This window comes from Mustela putorius, unplaced genomic scaffold (genome assembly GCF_011764305.1).
Source record: "Mustela putorius furo isolate JIRA1106 unplaced genomic scaffold, ASM1176430v1.1 tig00003923_pilon_pilon_pilon, whole genome shotgun sequence".
NCBI classification, from domain to species: Eukaryota; Metazoa; Chordata; class Mammalia; order Carnivora; family Mustelidae; genus Mustela; species Mustela putorius.
Genome location: NW_025422068.1, coordinates 6,982,618 through 7,001,839, shown reverse-complemented (window position 1 = coordinate 7,001,839; position 19,222 = coordinate 6,982,618). Strand labels below are relative to the sequence as shown.

At 46.6% G+C, this 19,222-nt stretch overlaps 1 long non-coding RNA gene and 1 pseudogene across 4 annotated transcripts; both read left to right on the top strand.

Moving 5' to 3' along the window:
• Positions 1 to 5,410: 5,410 nt before the first annotated feature.
• LOC106006502 lies at positions 5,411 to 13,822 on the top strand. Of its 4 annotated transcripts, none has more exons than XR_001180596.2 (5): positions 5,412 to 5,474; positions 5,935 to 6,102; positions 7,144 to 7,218; positions 10,667 to 10,786; positions 11,016 to 13,822. It is a non-coding gene; the product is annotated as an uncharacterized LOC106006502 (long non-coding RNA). The 4 variants fall into 4 exon arrangements; XR_001180595.2 differs by having other exon boundaries at positions 10,648 to 10,786; XR_001180594.2 differs by lacking the exon at positions 5,935 to 6,102 and having other exon boundaries at positions 5,411 to 5,474.
• Positions 13,823 to 14,958: 1,136 nt separating this feature from the next.
• On the top strand, positions 14,959 to 16,128 carry LOC101681450 (annotated as a pseudogene).
• Positions 16,129 to 19,222: the final 3,094 nt, after the last annotated feature.

Genomic DNA, 19,222 nt, shown 5'->3' with positions numbered 1-19,222 from the left:
CCAGGAAGGGTGAGGAGGTTATATGAAGCAGAACGAGCTGAACAAGTTGAGACCACCCCACAGCTCTCAGCCAACCTAGCCAACTCGTGTCTGAGCCCAGCCAAGATCAGAACTGCCCAGAAAAGCTCAGCCCCCAAATTGTCAGCTACAGAAATTGCTCCTGTCTGAACCCACAAGGTTTCAGGTAGTCAACTACGCAGCAAACACCGTCTGCTGAGAGAAGAGTGGTGATTTCCAAGACTGATTCTGAGGACTGCGTTTTGGGGCAAACTGGTCCATTTCCAAAAACCTATTAAGATCCGAGTCAAGGATATTAAGTAGATGGGAAGGAATACAGAAAATACTCTCTAGAGGTAGAGTTAAAATTGCAATTTTAAAAATGGCTTAAGACAAAACAGCTTAGTCCAAGAAACAGAGATCTGCGCTCAAGTCGGGAGTTTGAGAACTGCGACCTTGAAACTTTTAGTCCCCGTGTGACCTGCTACTGCCTTCTCCGTCCTGTGGATACAGAAGTGGAGAACTCCAGCAAGAACTTAGAGAAACTTTAGGAACCCAGCACTCTTCCCTTGCCTGCCGGGGATCACAGCACACGAGAAAAAGAATACCTCCATTTGTCCAGGGACAGAATAAACAGTCTTTGGCTTTTTTAAAATAAAATTATTTCCTAGCTTGATGCTAATAATTGTTCCAGTATCTGGTGCAAAAAGGTCATTGTCCCTGCAGCCATTTCCTAGGGGCAGAGACAAAAAAGCCTCCCCCGTCCCTGGTCCAGGTCCTGACATAATCCTGGTTCCTTTTCTGCCGCTCTGCTCCCCCAGAGAGATGTGCACAGAGCAAGTGTTCCCACCCATCGCCTTGACTCAGAGAGAGAGGCATGCGTTCCTCTGATGATCTGGGGCCTTGTGGTGGTGGTTTGCTGAGTCATAGTCAGACTTTAGAAATCAGACGCCTTCACCTCAATCTCCAACACAAGATTTCCTGCAAATTCGACATTGGTTCACCCAGGGTTCTGAACTTCTTGAGAACCCTAGGACTTCCTGGTAGTTTGCATTTCTCCCCTGCTCGACACCTCGGAGGCACCTGCACTAATGGGGCTACTTCCTGCTACCCTGCAGCTGGAGGAAGCCTCAAGAGGCAGAGTGTTTACTGGCCTCCAGGGGTGGGATTCACCTACTGACTCACCGTGTAGCCCCAGAGAACCTTCCACGTGGGCAGCTGGCCCTCGGCCAAATCCGTAACTAGCGTGGAGGCTTTAGCAAGGTACCCAGAAGGTCCTGTTACCAGGTCCCATTAAATCCTCCTAAATTAGAGCCTCGACCTCTCAATAACTTCCTTATAGCTGCGTGAGTCCCTCTGCCAGGTCACAATGGCATCGGAAAGGATAGGGTTTGCACTCAGAGGATGACAAGACAGCGACGATGGCGACATCCCCTGCTGTCCACCAGCATCGACGGTGAGGAAGACCTGAAACACGCCATTCTTCTTCACAGACTCCCCGGGGGTATTTTCTATCTGAGCCAGCTCAAGCGAGTGTGCTTATATGCAAGTGTAGTTTCGGCAAGGTGGCCGGGGGGGTTGGGGGGGGTGGCATGGGCACACTAGTCTACTCCTGGGACACAGTCTCTCTCCCCTCCCTTGTGTAGAGATAAAATCTGATCAAGGTGAACATCAGGTTCATATGGGTATGTAGGTGTCTAAGGAGGAACATGAAGCCCTTCAGCTCTACCCATGGGCTCTACCCGTGGGTTCACACAACAGGAGGGAAAGCAGACATGCTTCCTGCTGACTCGTCTGAAGGGCGTTCTTCCCGGGACCCCACCAGTTAATGAAAGGACAAGGACCCGGTGATCACATGCGTATCTGTGAATGAACAAACTGCCAACAATGTCAGGGGACATATCGTCATGACGTTATGCATTTCTCAGCTTTGCTGGTGGCGGAATTTGTGTGTGTGTGTGTGTGTGTGTGTATATACATTTTTAAAGATTTGTTTGTTTATTTGAGAGCAAGCATGCACACAGGAGTGAGAGCATCAGGGGAGGGGCAGAGGGCAAGAGAACCACAAGGAGACTCCGTGCTGAGCGTGGAGCCCGACGAGGGGCTCCATCTCATGACCCTCAGGACATGATTGGAGCCATATCCAAGAATCAGATGCTTAACTGACTGAGCACCCCCAGCGCCCTTGGTGGCAGATTTTAAAATAAAACCTTGAGTTTCTACCATTAGAACTTTAAAACAGGTGCTCAGTACTTCGAAGCTAATAAATATGGACAAGTATTCATAAGAATTGCACACGCTTCTCTGTGTTTACAGTAAGGATACTTTCTTGTGCAGTTTGAGCATTTATGTAAAGGTTTTTAAGTTTAAGAAATATATATATATATACACACACATAAAACAACCAAACAGATGAGCTGTAGGTAGGAAATGTTAATGCAGCATTAGAGAAAAGGTCACATAGATATGAAATGAATAAAATGCTACAAATGAAGAGAGAAAAAGTAAGAAGCAAGTTAAAAAATCTGAAAAGTACATATAGGCTAACACAATCTCTGGATGTGAATAAATCAATGAGCTGTAATGAAAAAAGAGAAACCCAAGAGCCACCTGGTATCAACAGGCCTGGAAAGCAAGGCTTTGGGGACAAAAGTTAAATGCAATATTTAATGAGTAAAGGTGAACATTTTCTCAGACAGAAGATGTAGCTGAATTGAATGTACAAGATGGCGGGGTGTTTTGGCACCCATGTAGATGTGTGAGTTTTAATTTTTCTCTTTAAGGATTTTATCTATTCATTTGAGAGAGAGAGTGAGTGAGAAAAAGAGAGAAGGAGCAGGGGAAGGAGGAGAAGGGGAAGAGGGTTCCTCGCTGAGCAGAGAACCCCAACCTGGGGCCCCGATCCTGGGACTCCAGGATCATGACCTGAGCCAAAGGCAGACACCTTACCGACTAACCACCCCGCCCCCCCCCCCGCCCCCCGACCCTGGCCCCAGCACACACAGCTGCTGGAGCCACCAACTTCTCCTACTGATTTTGAGTCACCGGCCAGTCAGGCACCACGATACCCAGGGCCTTGTCAAGACTTAATCGGCTGTGGCTCTGTTTCAACACTTTGTTTTCAAGTTATAAGCACAGCAATAACATAGGTAACAGTAACAACTTAAGTATATTATTTGCATGGAAGCTTTATCGAGAACTCATGGTATACGATGATTGGTTTCAATCCTTGGCATGTAATGTGGCCTGGGTCCTTTGTACAGGGGTTACGACCCTCACAGTACAGACAAGGGGTCTGAGACGGGGTTACTAGTCGTAAGCTCGGATCCGCGTTTATTGCTTTTCCAGTGTCAGAATGTTCTGGGCTGACGCAAGGTGGAAACCTACGCTCAAAGCCTGGCACACACACAGCCCAGGAGCTTTTTGTCTTCCTCTAGCACCATGCTGCACCCCGACCTACCTCAGTCTCGCCTCCATTGGCCAGTGGTTCCCAAGGCAGCCTGTCTTGGTGACAACGGCTGACATGGGGCCCAGGACACAGAGCTAGAGACATACACACGGGTTTGTGGCCAATGGTGGGCACGACCTCTAACCTGAACTTGCTAAGGGACTGAATTATCTCGTCGGCTGAACAATCCCCCTGACTAGGCAAGGCAGGCTCATGGGTCAAAGAACAAAAGAGAAGGCGGTTTAGCATCGGACAGGCCGGGGTCCAGATCTCAAGCCTACCACTTACTTACGAGGAATGATTATGGACCATTTAACCTCTAGTAAGCCTCTGGTTTCCTTCTACAGCAAAAAGATGAAAGGAATTGCATTTTACCTGCAGCTTGAAAAATTTAAGTTAAAAAAAAAAAAATCAATAGACTCAAGTTTCCCAGAGTCAGCACTCCTAATAGCTAGAAGGTTTTTGCCAGAGAGGTTATGGAATCCTCTTTTTTATAAACCTTTAAAACAATGACAGAGATTCACTAATTAGAGAGGGGTTTTAGATGAGACCTTCCTCTCTCTAGATTGCAGTTCTGGTGGTCTGAGAAGGGCTTGACAGGTCTCTGGTCTCTCAGTATCAATACTGGTGACACTCTTCTGCTTCTAATCTATTTAACAAAAGTTAATTTGGGGGCAAAAAAAAAGTTCATTTGGGGCACCTGGATGGCTCAGTAGGTTAAGCATCTGCCTTCGGCTCAGAGATTGAGCCCTGGGATTGAGCCCCACATTGGGCTCCCTGTTCAGTGGGGAGCCTGCTTCTCCCTCCCTCTCCCCCTTGCCCTGCTCATGCTCACTCTGTCAAATAAATAGATAAAATCTTTTTTTTTTTTAAAGATTTTATTTATTTGACAGACAGAGATCACAAGTAGGCAGAGAGGCAGGCAGAAAGAGAAAGGGGAGGCAGGCTCCCTGCTGAGCAGAGAGCCTGATGTGGGGCTTGAGCCCAGAACCCTGGGATCATGACCGGAGATGAAGGCAGAGGCTTTAACCCACTGAGCCACCCAGGCACCCCAAATCTTTTTTTTTTTTAAGTAACTGTGCCATAATCACTTTTTTGTTTGCCTCTACCCACTTTCCAAACGTCACCGAAATGCATTAAAAATCAAGCTATTTGGGGGCACCTGGGTGGCTCACTGGGTTAAGCCTCTGCCTTCGGCTCAGGTCATGATCCCAGGGTCCTGGGATCGAGCCCCAAGTTGGGCTCTCTGCTCAGCGGGGAGCCTGCTTCCCCTCCTCTCTCTGCCTGCCTCTCTGCTTACTTGTGATCTCTCTCCCTCTGTCAAATAAATAAAATCATAAAAAAAAAATCAAGATATTTTGGTTCGAAAATTATCAGCCACCTCTCATTTCCAGATTCAGAATGCCCGCCCCATTCAAACCCAAGATGTATCCGAGAGTCTCTACTAGTATGCCAAAAGGTAGCAAAACCAGTCGATTACTTCCACGCATCAGTGAAATGAATAAGGAGAGACAGACGCAGGACGAGTAATGGTTACGTTAAACGAACAACTTAGCAATTCCCTTTCTGTGTCCAAGTCCCACATTTCATTAACTGAGGTCTTGTCTACTTTTTGTGCTAGCCAGAAAGTGGGGAGAAAGACAGGTGGATCAGGTGGACGGGTGGACAGAAGGTGTGATTGTGAATTTCAGGCACTTGTGGAGGAAGAGAACCAGCCTGAGTACGCGAATGAATGAGGCAGGGACCAGTTCTCTCCAGGGAGGCCTCGCTGGGGAAAATCAGCTCAGGGCTTCAGCTCAAAGGAAGACCAGACCCAGAATGGGCTTTGGGCTGAGCGTCGCTTAACAGTCTGAAAGTACAGACAGATTCATCGCACCCATGGTGCCAGCCTACCACGCCACCTTCTGAGTGAGCAACCCAGAGAATTCATTCCATGATGTCACAATACTGACAGTGTCCTACACGTGCCAAGCTTCAGGAGGTGCTGGGAACCAAGACCTCATCCTTCCCTCAGGACACATGAAATTCAGTAAGAAAACAACAGAGTTATAGAAGGAGTTATAGGAAAGCACGATAATCCCGATGGGGGAAACCGAAGTGATCTCGTCTGGAGTGGGGGGTGGTTGGGACATTGTTAAAGAGAAACTAAGCTGGACTCTAGGTCAAGGTGGTCAAGGCAGACATTACTCAGTAATGACTGGAGAAAGAGATTTCAAGATGGACTGAGCTCGATTCCAAATACAGCAGTGACAACTGCGGATCGAGAGCCAGTAAGAAGAACCAGGGGGTCAGTGGATTAAAAAATCACAAAGAGGAGACATCAAGGGTTGCAGATTCTTGCTGCAGTGGCCAAACAGGAATTTTGCTGGAGGCAGGCCAGGGAGTTAGGTGTCCAGGGTGGGGGATGAGGAGGGTGATCGGATACCCAGGTAGGGGAGGGCTCACTAAACAGACTGAGCAAAATTCTTGCTAAAATCGCACCTCGGTAGGCCAAGGAAGGGCTCAAGGTCAGAGCCTAGTCAACAAGAGGGCTCCCAGGAGGCTTTGGTCAGGAGAGAGACTTGGTCAGAGTGCTTCCAGCAGGAAAGGCCTATTTGGGCTGCAGAATGAAAGCCGACAGACGTTGCACGGCGGCAGATTTCCAAGCAGAGAGAAGGGTGAGTGAGAACGCCCCAGATGGGAGGGAAACACCACATTTTTCGCAAAGAAGACAAAGCTGGTCATATTGGCAGACGACGTCTGGGGCAAAGAGGATGGGAAGGGGGGCTAGAGACAATAAGCGAAAGGGAGATTTTGCAGGCTTTGCAAACTGTATCAGAAGATTGGATATGTCCTGAGGTCCAGTGGGGAAAGTTTCCCTGGGGAACTAAGAGAGTCTGATTTCTCCAGCCTCCAGGCTGCAAGACGGAGTGGTGGGGTAAGGCTGGAGATAGGGAGTACAGCTGGGTGTGGGCCATAGTAACTGGGGGTGAGATCATACAAGTGATGAGAGTGACAGTCTAGGGCTGGACAGAAATGGAAGGACAAAGGTATTTTACAATTGGGAATAGTAGCACTTTGAGAGGCACCTGGGGTCAGTCAGGGAAGCGTCTGCCTTCGCCTCAGGTCATCCATCCCAATCCTGGGATGGAGTTCCACATCAGGCTCCCTGCTCAGCGGGGAGTCTCTGCTTCTCCCTCTCCCTCTGCCCCTCCCCCCTGCTCATGCACACATGCTCTCTCTCCCTCTTAAATAAAATCTTTTTTTTTTTTTTTTAAAGGAATAATAGCATTTGATTTAGTGGCAGGATTTAGTGAGAGAGAGAAAGGCAGGAGTCAAGAACAGCTCCCCGGAAGCTGTGGTGACCAGAGGGATGTTAAAGTTGGCAATATTGATGCAAGAGGAGCTTGCAGGGGAAGACCATGACTGGCTCGACACACACTGAGTCTGAGTTTTAAGATGTCCAGGTTTGGAGCTCAGGCACTGAAACCTTGTTCTCTTCAGTTCTGATGGTGCCTTGCATTGCCTCTGGAGGGCTGACATGGTGGCCTCCTGTCATGCCTCACTGATTATAAGGGACTTGCTCTAAGGGCACACGTACACCAGGGGAGGTGAGTAGCCAGGGCAGAAAGAAGAGTGGAAGAGGCAGCCAGTATTTAGAGAACGTAGGAAGCAGCAAAAAAGATAACCAGTTCCTCTTTTCCCTCTTCTCTTTCTAGAACCTTCCCCAGTCCTGCTTCTAAGAACAAAGTCCAGGAGGTGTCCTGTGTGTCTCACCAATTCACAAACCAAAGGTATGATTAATAGCCTGTAGGAAACAGGGCGTGTGCGCGGTTCAGCCACCTAAGCATCCGACTCTTATTTTCAACTCAGGTCCTGATCTCAGGGTGGTGAGATCAAGCCAGAAGGGGGGTTCTGCGCTGGGTGTAGAGCCTGCTTCAGATTCTTTCTCTCCCCTGTCCCTCTGCCCCTCCCGACCACCTCCCTCTCAACAAAACAAAACACTTAAATAAATAAATTAAATAGCTGACAGGAAAACTTTCTACAAAGAACCCAATTCATAAAGGGATTTGGGGGCCATTTACCGGGAAGATTATGATGCCGTCCCATATACATTCTTCAACCTGAACAGTAGCATAAAATTGCATGAAGAAAACAAGTTGCATAATGCAACAGAAATACTGGACGTCCTCTTACAGAGACAATATGGAGATAGCTAGCTGCTCTGAAGGGAAGGAGAAAGGACAATGGGATAATGGAGAAATAGGAGGGATACCTCAACCATTTCTGTCACGATGTGTCCAAGTTTATTTAAAACAAAGAGTTGGAACACCTGGGTGGCTCACTGGGTTGAGCGTCTGATTCTGGGTTTGGGCTCAGGTCGTGACCTCAGGATCATGAGATCCAGCCCCGTGTTGGGCTCCATGTTCAGCCGGGAGTCTGCTTGGGATTCTCTCTCTCCCTCTGTCCCTCCCCCTGCTTGCACTCTCCCTCTCTCTCTCTCTAATAAATAGGTCTTTAAAATAAATAAAAATAAAGAGTTGATGCATCTTTGGGAAAAGGTTAACATTTGTTTAATGTGGGAGCTTGGCAGATGTATTTATTTAAAATTTTCATTATAATGGCTGCATGGGGTATCTTTCTTACAGAAAAATTCCAAGTAAGTAGACACTGCCCACCCCTCCAGGAGGTGGCGCTAAACCCCATCCGTCCCAAGGGTGGGACTTCGTGACCCACTTCCAGAGACTTGACAGAATGGGGAAAGAAATAAGCAAAGAAGGAAGGAGTGAGAGGTTGTCACAGACCAGAGGACATGAGGGAGACGTGGCCACTAGAGGCAACACAGTCATGTAGACTGGAGTGTGGAACAGAGAGAGGACATTCATACAAAATGGGGTGAAATCCAAATTTAGTCTGGAGTTGAGTCAATAGCGATGGAGGTACGTTAGTTTCTCAGCTGGGAAAGATACACCTTGGTTGTCCCGTAAGATATTAACTAGAGGGGGAACCAGATGATGGGGACGTATGAAAACTCTTGGTCCTGTCAGTGCAACTTTTCTGTACTTGTGACATTATTCCAGTAGAAAAGTTTGTTTGTTTGTTTGTTTTAAGGATTTATTCATTTGAGAGAGAGAAAGCATGAGCAAGCAGAGGGGGAGAGGGAGTAGCAGGCTCCCCGCTGAGCAAGGAGCAGACATGGGGGCTTGATCCCAGGACCCTGAGATCATGACCTGAGCCAAAGGCAGATGCTTAACCAACTGTGCCACCCAGGCGTCCCAGAAGAGTTTATTTTTTTTAAAAAAAGGACTCCATGCATCAAGAACCCTGCAATTCAGATGGAAACCAACAAGGGGTCACCTGTGCCTTTGGGACTCACAACACATGATGAAAACACAGGGGTCCCTCATTTCCCCCTGCAGATGAAAAAGGAAGCAAGCCACGGAACTCCGTTTTTCAGAAAGCCAAAACTAACCCTAATGTGGCCAAAAAAAAAAAAAAAAAGCAGCTTACTTTTTCAGCTCTTTTGGGATGGCAAGCTTTCAAAGGATGATCCAATCCCCCGCCCTTTCAGAGGACAGTACGTGTAAGGGAATCCTTTCTGGGTGAGTCGGGGTCACTGGTGAGAACATCAGCTAGTACGTGATGCCAGGCCAAGAATGGGTCTGCCTTCAGTTCTTGTCACCGTGGTAGGGAGCTGGGGAGGCAGTCGCCACCCATCACAGCTAAGAAATGGCTCAGAAAAGGCCCCAAAGGATGGATGTGGATGAAGATGTCCTAACCTCAGGTGAGCCTGCCCCGGGTAGAGTGCACCTTGCACCTTAAACAAGCAAGTTAGGTGAGGAGGGCAGCCGGCTGCTGAGTTTCCCGTGTGTCTGTTAGTTTCCCCTTTCACGGTTAGTAACAGCCTCTCCTGTCGTTGGCTGAACTTGCAGAGCGTGTCCTTTGGACATGGTCAGAGATTCTGGCCTGAAACTAATTGTCAGATAACTCATCTGAAGCAGAAGTCTGAATGAGGAAAAGATACCTTAATGTCCAGACTGGGTCCCCCTTCCCCTCGGAAAGCATGTAAACATCTGTACTTCATTGAGGGTGGGGTTTTGCAACTTGAGTACCGTTTAGACTTGGGGGCTGATAATCCTTCCCCGTGGAGGACTGTCCTGTGCACTGCAGAAATATTTAAGCTGCTAGGGTGGCTAGAGTTAGCAAATCAGGATACAAAGGTCTCCGTTAAATGTAAATTTCAGATAAATGACACGTCATAGGTATGTCCCCTGCACTATTCATAGCATCCCTGGTCTCCAGCCACAGGATGCCACGCGCCAGACCCACCCTGGCCCAAAGTTCTGACAACTGAAAATGTCACCAGACATTGCCCAACGTCCCCTGGGACGGGGGCGGGCAAAGCTGCCTCCGCTGGAGAGTCACTGATTCAGGATGACCCAACAGAAGGCCTCCAGTTCCAATCTCTTTATCTTCATTTTCAGAGCTCAGCTGAATCCGTCTGGTAAAAGCACCAGCCAAAGAGAATTGAGCACACTCTTCTGTATATTTCACTTAAACATTCTGAACATATTATGTATTCTGCTTTTCTTTTTAAAATATTTATTTGTTTATTTATCTATTTATTCGGTGCAAGCTGGGGGAGGGGCAGAGGGAGAGGGAGAATCTCAAGCCGACTCAAGCAACCAGCCAGGTGCGGGGCTCGATCTCATGACCCTGAGACCATGACCTGAGGTGAAATGGAGAGTTGGACGCCCCACCTCCAGAGCCAGCCAGGCCAGGTGCTCCTTCTTTATTTTGCTTTTTAATGTCCCTTGGGATAGATTCCCTGTAGGTTTTTATGCCACATAAATTCTTGGCTCTCCTTCAGGATTAGCAGGCTCATTTCAATCAGATTATAGAAATTATGAAGCCTGCCATGTTTTATTTTTCCATCATAGCTGGAAAGCTTCAAGGTAAAATTAACACGTGAGGTTGCAGAAATCACCTAAGCTCATGTGGCTGGTGTTCCATTCTTTTAATCAAATGTCTACATCGCAGCTTCTGTAAGCACCTATGTTTTAAACGCTTTACAGATCTTAACTCCTTGAATGCCTCTAACTTCTTAATTACTTATGGGTTCGTACTACTATTATCCTCCTTTTCAGGATAAAAAACTGAGTTCCTTTTTCAGGTGTTTGTATGGATTATTTCCTCTTTCATTGCTGTCCTTGTTTTACAAGTCCGCCCCCTCCGGTTCAGTTTGGCAGCTGGTCGGGCCGAGCTACGGGATGGCACAGCAAGACCGGTTCCGACCCTCAGCCTCACCTGTCTCTCATTCCCACGGCCACCATAGCCACCAGCACCTGTAACTTCTCCCAGGTACCCCCTCCCCGAGCCCAGCCTCACACCCATGCACATGCCTCTCATCTCCCACTTTGGCTTCCCTGGGAACCCCAAGATGTGGGACAGTAGGGGACCTTGCTTCAGAGCCCAGAACCGCACGATCCCTAATTGCAAAGGAATTAACATGACACCCCATGGTCTAAATATTGCACCATGGGAGATGGAGACGGGTAGATAAATTCACTCTCTTTTTTTTTTACTCCAGACTGTCCAGAGATGCCGCTTTTCGGAAGTGGTGCTATGAAATAAAGTCGTCGGTGGGTACTTCGTGGCAAACAGCCCAGCTGTGCCTGCTCAGGTGCCCTTCCTCCTTCTCTGTCTCATTCTTTTTCTCTTGCTTCAGAGCAAGGTTGCGCAGCAACCTGCTATTGTCAGGTTCGGCTTTCTAAGGACTGCAGACTATGATAATTACAATTACCAACCAAGAGCACACTGGATGGAAGCTGATCTGGTTCTTTTCATTAACTTCAGAGTCAGGACTATTTACCCTGGCCCCATCGGAATCCAATTCTGGAACGTTCTCCCTAGCGGGGCTCTTGGGGTCAACCCCATGATCTTGACAGCTGAGGACACCAAGACCCAAAGAGGGAAGGGGATTGCTTGAAATCGCATATGCCCTGTCCGTGGTGTGTGAATATAGCACACAGACTTAGTGCCTCCAGCATCGGATTTCCGTAACCCATTATTTCATCCTGTGCTTGCAAATTGGGTCATTAGCACTGCTGTCCCCGTTTGATGCATAAGTCACAGAGGCTCAGAAAAAGTGCAGTGAGATGTTCAAGGTCACCATGCTAGCAAATGGAAGAGTCAGGTTGATGCTGGGACTCCCAGCTAGGTCTTTCCCTAGCTGCCTTCTGGTAGTCTTGGGAGCCGGGCAGAAAACTAAACCTGGCTTTTGGAGGAACGCAGGCTTTCAGTTCAAGCCCCAGTCCAGCCACTGAAGAGCTCTGTAACCTTGAGTTACTTAATTTCTCCAAGACAATTTTTTAATCCCCAAACTGGGGATCCTGTCATCTACTCCTAGTGGGGCTATGAAGAGGAAGTGAGATATTTTAATCTTTAAAAACAGTATCTGTACACAGTGAGTGTTTAATAAATACTAGCTAGCATCGGTTTCTGGAATCAAAGATGCCTTCCTAAAACAATACTACCTCACTTCTTGAGGTGTTTACTAAGCGACAGGCATGGCACTAAAGGTTTTCCATAGAAGGAATCTCTCTGGCCATTGTAACCCCACCGATGGAGGGAAGATGAGGGGAACATCTGCTACCCCCTCTTCATTTCTTGTTGCCTCTGCCAATAGTTCAAAACTTCCCGTCACTTATGTACCCTTGTTGGACTTTGCCGTATCTGTGTACCAGTTTCCACTGTTTTTTTAAAGCGGACTCAACCCACAATGTGAGGCTCCAACTCAAGCAAGAACACTACCAGATATTGGGCCTGAGTGCTAGTTATATTTTTCCTTATACATATTAAAACACACACATCCACCATTAAAATGGAAACCGCTGTTATTGAAAATATCCCAGGGCGGGGAGGATAGAACAAGATTGGAAAATCCTCCAGGAAGAAATAAGATAGGATAGCGTTGGGAAAGCATCAATCATTCTGATTCTGATTCTAACATCAATCTAATTTTCCGTGTCTTTGACGTTTTCATAGTAAAATCGTTTTTTTAAAAAAACGAAGTAAAACACAGTGGTCAGACCCAGAGGTGGGGAGGAGAATGTTCTTTCATGGAGACCTAAAACCACGTCACACTCCCCAGTGGGAAACACTAGCCCATGATACCTACTAGAAGGTCAGAGTCATGGGGACAGACGCTCAGGCTTCATTCTTTCACATGGGCTACACCCCCTGTGCTTTGAACAACCAGTCCTAGAGATAAACCCGCATGAAAGTCTGCTGAATCGATGAGTGAAGGATTATCAAGCCTCTTACCTTCCTTGTGGTCTCCTCGGATGCCCTGACATGCTAACTCTCTCCAGAAAGGGGGCAACCAATTAACTTGGAGATTTGTCCCCCAACAGGACTAGCACTGCAAAAAGAAGCCTTGTGGGAGGAGCCCTAGCTGTTTTCCCATTCAAGGCCACACCATTTGGCACCTGTGGCCACGGAAAACATCCAGGAAGTCTCAGTAACTGTCCACAATCACACTCAGCGGGCACAAGACATTGTCTGCTAAATGCGGCCAAATGGATTCCGTGATGGGCCTAGGCTATTGGGCTTTATGTATTTGGTCAGAAAGTCTCCTAAACAGATGCTGTGAAGTTGTACAACCGGTGTGTCCCAAGTGGCTTTAAGTGCCATCAGCCTGGGAAAAGAGGAGGGACCGAGGTGGTCTTGGGAACCAGAAATGACCCTGTGCTTTAGTAGGAACCCGACGTCTACCTGCAGCCCAGCATCCTCTGTGCCTCTTCTGAGCTGCTGGGAAACACATCCTCGCCCACTCACACCTGCAGCTGAGCAAAACGCCACCTTCTCTCCGAAGCTACTCTCTGGGATATTCTGGGATCACATCGGGGTACCAAATTAGGTGCCTCAATTAACGGTTGAATATACTCCAAGTCTAAATCTATCTGGGAAGATAGAAAGACCTCGGTGGGATCGCTTTTTGTGTATATAATTAAAAGACAGTAAGAGTATGCTGCTTTATCACGCAAAGCAATTACAACATCATTTCTCTTTTCCTTTGCTGGAGGATATGGGCCAAATTTCTATTAAATATCTGTACACCTTTTGAATCTTCTTATATATTCAATGTAACTTTTTCGAATATGGTAACAGTAGGAGATTATATGACTGACTTAAAGACCCAAAGTAACAGAAACAATTAAAAAAAAAAAAGTCTTAGCGTTTAGAACGGCAGTTCTATCAGTTCCCACAAAACACAAATACAGAAATTGGGTTTCTATGCCCCTAAATCTTTCCCTCTTGCTTAGCGGAGGGGAACAGCCCATCACCTCATTTCTGTGGATCTTCTTGAGAAATGAAGTGGATGCTGGGGTAGTGGGTCAGCACTCTCTCTTGAGCTAATGCTCCCTACATCCCACACTGTACTGAGCCAACTGGACCACCCAAGACCAAGCTGAGGACAGATCTGTCCCACGGCTTGTATAATAAATGAAACCTAAAGCATCCTTCCAAGGAAGTGATCAGCAGATAATTATCAGTTTAAAAATTCTACATGGAGGGTGACTGGGTGGTTCAGTCCGTTGAGCGTCTGCCTTCTGCTCAGGTCATGATCTCAGGGTCCTGGGATCGAGCCCTGCATTGGCCAATGGGGGAGGGGGGAGCAAATCCCTGCTCAGTGGGGAGTCTGCTTCTCTTTCTCCTTCTGCCCCTCCCCACTACTCACGCTCTCTCTCACACACACAAACTTGCTCTCTCAAATAAATAAATCCAATCTTAAAAAAAAAAAAATCCTACACAGAAATAAAGTAGAAATGGCCCACAGTCAAATGAAAAGGTGCTCACTCTCACTCCTGTCGAGGCAAGAAGAGTAAAAATGGTCCTCTCTCACCTGTCTGCTGGTCTGCTGAAGTAGCCTAATCCCAGCACCTTCTCACTTCATTGACGCAGACGGAGCCATCTGTTAAATGCAGAAATCAAACTGTCTTTCTGCTGCTTGCAACCTGGCTTCCAGTTCACGCCACAGATATATTTATATAAATTGTAACATACCTTAGCATCAACCGAATGCACATGATACCATGCTGCAACTCTGCATTTACTTTCATGTTAGCACACAAGATCTGTCTTTGTAGCTGCTATGAAGGGCCGGTCGGGCTAAGGTTCATTTCTTTCTTCTCTCATTAGTGAGCACTTAGGTAATGAGCAATTTTGCACTGTTGCAATATAGCCGAATTGAACATCCTGTGTGTGCCTTCTTGTTTTACTTGGAAAGTTTGTCTTAAGGAAGATACTGACAAGTAATTTTATAAAACCTCCAAAGCCACCGCCAGGGCTGCCCTTCCAAACCAGCCGTGATGGTGAGGACACCCCTCCCCGCTTGGAGTGCGAGAGTCCTGCTTACTCACACCTCGGCCAGGGCTTGCTTCTCCACGTCCTGGACTGTCTACGCCTGTGACTCCCATCATTCCTTCAGCTGGTGAAAGAAACGCTCCTGTGCTCTTGAATTGTTTCTCTAGACCCCGTCTCTCTCCATGCTCCCCATTTTCTGCGTGTGAAGGGTGGAACTCTGAATCGACAGCTCCGGTGTCTGGGTTGCCCTGCTGCTTACCATCTTTCCCACTGCGAGCTGCGAGGAGGTGGCTGCTCCGTCTTGCAAGTCACAAAGCTGTCTGGCGGTGTCCGACACCTGCTTGCACCTGCTTGCACCTGCTCGCAGCGAGGTGGGAGGGGCCGGGGAGGCGGGGTCTCGGCCCCACACGCCGCAGGGAGCGCGGAGGCCCAACAGTCCGCAGACCCCAGCCGAGCCCAGCAGCCATGGGGGGCGCGGGGGCGGCTCCTACATGCGGTGCTCATGGGCGCCCCGGGCTCCGACAAGCGCACCCTGGCGTCGCGTATTGTCAAACACTTCCCGCTGCAGAAGTTCTCCAGCGAGGACCTGCTCCGGGACAACCAGCTGAGGGACACAGAGTTTGGCGTGCTGGCCAAGATCTTCATGGACCAGGGGAGGCTCATCCCGGAGGACATTATGACCCGGCTGACCCTTCAGGAGTTGAAAAGCTCCCCCCGGGGGGAGCTGACTGCTGTGCGGGTTCCCCCAGGGTTTATCACATACACCTGGCGATAAACATGGACGTGCCCGTCGAGGTCATCAGGCAACGCCTCTCGGCTTGCTGGATCCATCCGAGCAGTGGGCGCGTCTACAACCTCGAATTTCACCCGCCCCAACTGCTCAGCGTGGATGATCTGACTGGCGAGCCCCTGGTTCAGCGTGAGGTTGACAGACCCGAGACACTCACCAAGAGGCTGAAGGCTTACGAAGACCAAACCAAACGCGTCCTGGACTATTACCGGGGAAAGGGGGTGCTGGAAACCATCTCCAGATGGGAAACCAACAAGATCTGGGCCTGCGTGCGTGCCTTCCTGCAGACAAAGGTTGCAGAAATGGACCCCAAGCTTCGGTGGCTCCGTGGTGGCCGATGCTTGTAAAGAACCCAGAAGAGCAGATTCGCTTCCTCCTTTTTTTCAGAAGTTCCTTGTTCTAAGGCTCCACCGCGTGTGAATTCCTTGAGACTCATAGTAGTTTCCTTTCTATGAGTTTTATTTTGGATACTTAATAATGCCAGATGAGTCTCATGCTGAGATTTGTCTTTAGAAGCTGCCTAGTGTGTTTTATCCAGCTAAGGCAAAATTAAAAGAGCAAGGGGTATTAATCTGACTTCTCCTCAGGAGGGAAAAGCAATTGGTTTCATATTTTTCTGGAAAAGTAGAGGGGGAAAAAATGACACTAATTTGAAGACAATATCTCATCAGAGGCTTTTGTGCAGCCAGATGCCAAAAAAAGACATTTCTGGCACATGGGGCATGGTTTTGTGAGAGGCTGTACCTCCAAAATTCCAGATAAAAATAACTGGATTTTCATATTCCAGGCAGGAGGAGAATTCATGGCTGCCTTTAAACTAAGAAACCTATCAGGTGGCTGGCTAAGTTACATTTATTTTGTTGCTAAACATACTTTCAGTTTACTCGGATCTTCAAGTTGCTATAAAAATGTATCAAGTAACATTTAGGAAAATGTTACTTTGGTGGGACTTGTTTTCTTCTGAGGGATATAACTGATGTTAGAAATTGACATGATGATACAAGCTCTTGGATTAGCCCCAAAGTTGAATGGACATTCTTTAATGGAAAATGTAATTGCCATCTTAACATTTTCAGAGGTTAGGAAAGGTTCAGGGGTTAAGAAGTGTGTGCTTTACAGCAAAGGAAACAGTTAACAAAACCAAAAGACAACTGACAGAATGGGAGAAGATATTTGCAAACGACATATCAGATAAAGGACTAGTGTCCAGAATCTATAAAGAACTTAGCAAACTCAACACCCAAAGAACAAATAATCCAATCAAGAAATGGGCAGAGGACATGAACAGACATTTCTGCAAAGAAGACATCCAGATGGCCAACAGACACATGAAAAAGTGCTCCACATCACTCAGCATCAAGGAAATACAAATCAAAACCACAATGAGATATCACCTCACACCAGTCAGAATGGCTAAAATAAACAAGTCAGGAAATGACAGATGCTGGCGAGGATGCGGAGAAAGGGGAACCCTCCTACACTGTTGGTGGGAATGCAAGCTGGTGCAGCCACTCTGGAAAACAGCATGGAGGTTCCTCAAAATGTTGAAAATAGAACTGCCCTATGACCCAGCAATTGCACTATTGGGTATTTACCCTAAAGATACAAACGTAGTGCTCCAAAGGGGCACATGCACCCAAATGTTTATAGCAGCAATGTCCACAATAGCCAAACTATGGAAAGAACCTAGATGTCCATCAACAGATGAATGGATCAAGAAGATGTGGTATATATACACAATGGAATACTATGCAGCCATCAAAAGAAATGAAATCTTGCCATTTGCAACAACATGGATAGAACTAGAGTGTATCATGCTTAGCAAAATAAGTCAAGCGGAGAAAGACAACTATCATATGATCTCCCTGATATGAGGAAGTGGTGATGCAACATGGGGGCTTAAGTGGGTAGGAGAAGAATCAATGAAACAAGATGGGATTGGGAGGGAGACAAACCATAAGTGACTCTTAATCTCAAAAAACAAACTGAGGGTTGCTGGGGGGAGGGGGTTTGGGAGAAGGGGGTGGGATTATGGACATTGGGGAGGGTATGTGCTTTGGTGAGTGCTGTGAAGTGTGTAAACCTGGTGATTCACAGACCTGTACCCCTGGGGATAAAAATATATGTTTATAAAAAATAAAAAATTATTAAAAAAAAAAGAAGTGTGTGCTTTAGGATTTACTTGATAGTTCTTTTTGATCATTATGCCTTGAAGGGTAACAAGTCTGTCTGTCTTTCTTTCTTTCTTTCTTTCTTTCTTTCTTTTTTAACAAGAAGAAAAACTGGTGACACTACATAAAACACACATGCTTTGTCATTAGGAGATAGAAATAGATCCGGCATACCTGGTGGGAAATTTCCTTGATAAATACAGCAGTCATAATTAATAAACAGGTGTAGCAACAAAAAAGCTTTCTATGAGAGGTAAAAAGGACCAGGAAAGTGAGTTTGCTGAAGGCAGAGTTCTTTATTTCTGATCGAAGGTGATACCGGGGAGCATTCACTGACATCGTCTCTTAAGGGGAGAAGTCCTGGCAGTGTGTGTAATCTGACCAGCCATTTAAAAATCCTTATTTTAGGTTCCTTCATGGGGTTGGGAGGACACATGCATACCTACTGTGGCCTAAAGGAGTTGGGGAGGTAGAGGAGAAACGCACTATTATCTTCAATGACATATTTATCCTTATTTCAGTTGGTGCTACATCAAAGGAAACAAGTTTTTGTACATGCTGGTACTTAACTGCCTTTGAAAATGAGGCCCATTTCATTCGGGGCACTTAAAATACAAAAACCAGTGAAGATCTCTTAGATATATGGGAGAAAAAACTTACTTTTCTTTCTTTCGATTGTATTTATCATTCGTCATCAATTTTCCAAAATGGACCGAGTCTTTTTAAAAGGGTTACAGAAAACATTTCATCCTTCAAAATACTCTCTGTAACAACCTGCTTGGATACTATGTACTTTCTAGAAAAGTGAATTACTCAACTTATGAGCGATCATGAGTCCCTAGGGTATAAGACACAAGTTAGTCTTCATTACAATAAAATTACACTTCAGAAAAAAAAAAAAAGCTTCATCTGCTTATTCGGGTTACTTTAAGGATAAAATCTTTAATCTCTATGACCACTAGTTGGTTTGTTTGTGACTGCTGTATCCTCACACAGCGGAGAAATTTACTTATGCTTATTTTTCTAACTGAAGCCTAGTTTACGTATAAATTTCAGATACACGACACAGTGATCTGACCATTCCGGACAAGACACAGTGCTTGCCACAATAAGTGTAAGCCACTATGTCCTATTGACTATATTCACTACGCTGTACTATTCATTTCTGTACCTTACTCATTTTATAACTGGAAGTTTGTATCTCTGCCTCCCCTTTCCCCATTTTGCCCATCTCTCCCCTCCTCCCCTCCCCTCTGGCAATCATCAGTTATTTCCCTGTATTTATGAGTCTGTCCCTGTTTTAGTTTGTTCGTTCGTTTATTGTGTTTTTGAGATGTCACATGTAAGTGAAGTCATATGGTACCTGTCTATGTGAAATCATAAGGGAGTTGTCTTTGTCTGGCTTATTCTTAATTCCTCTTCTGCTTGCTGTGTGCTTTATCTTGCTTGGGTGTTAATTGGCTATTT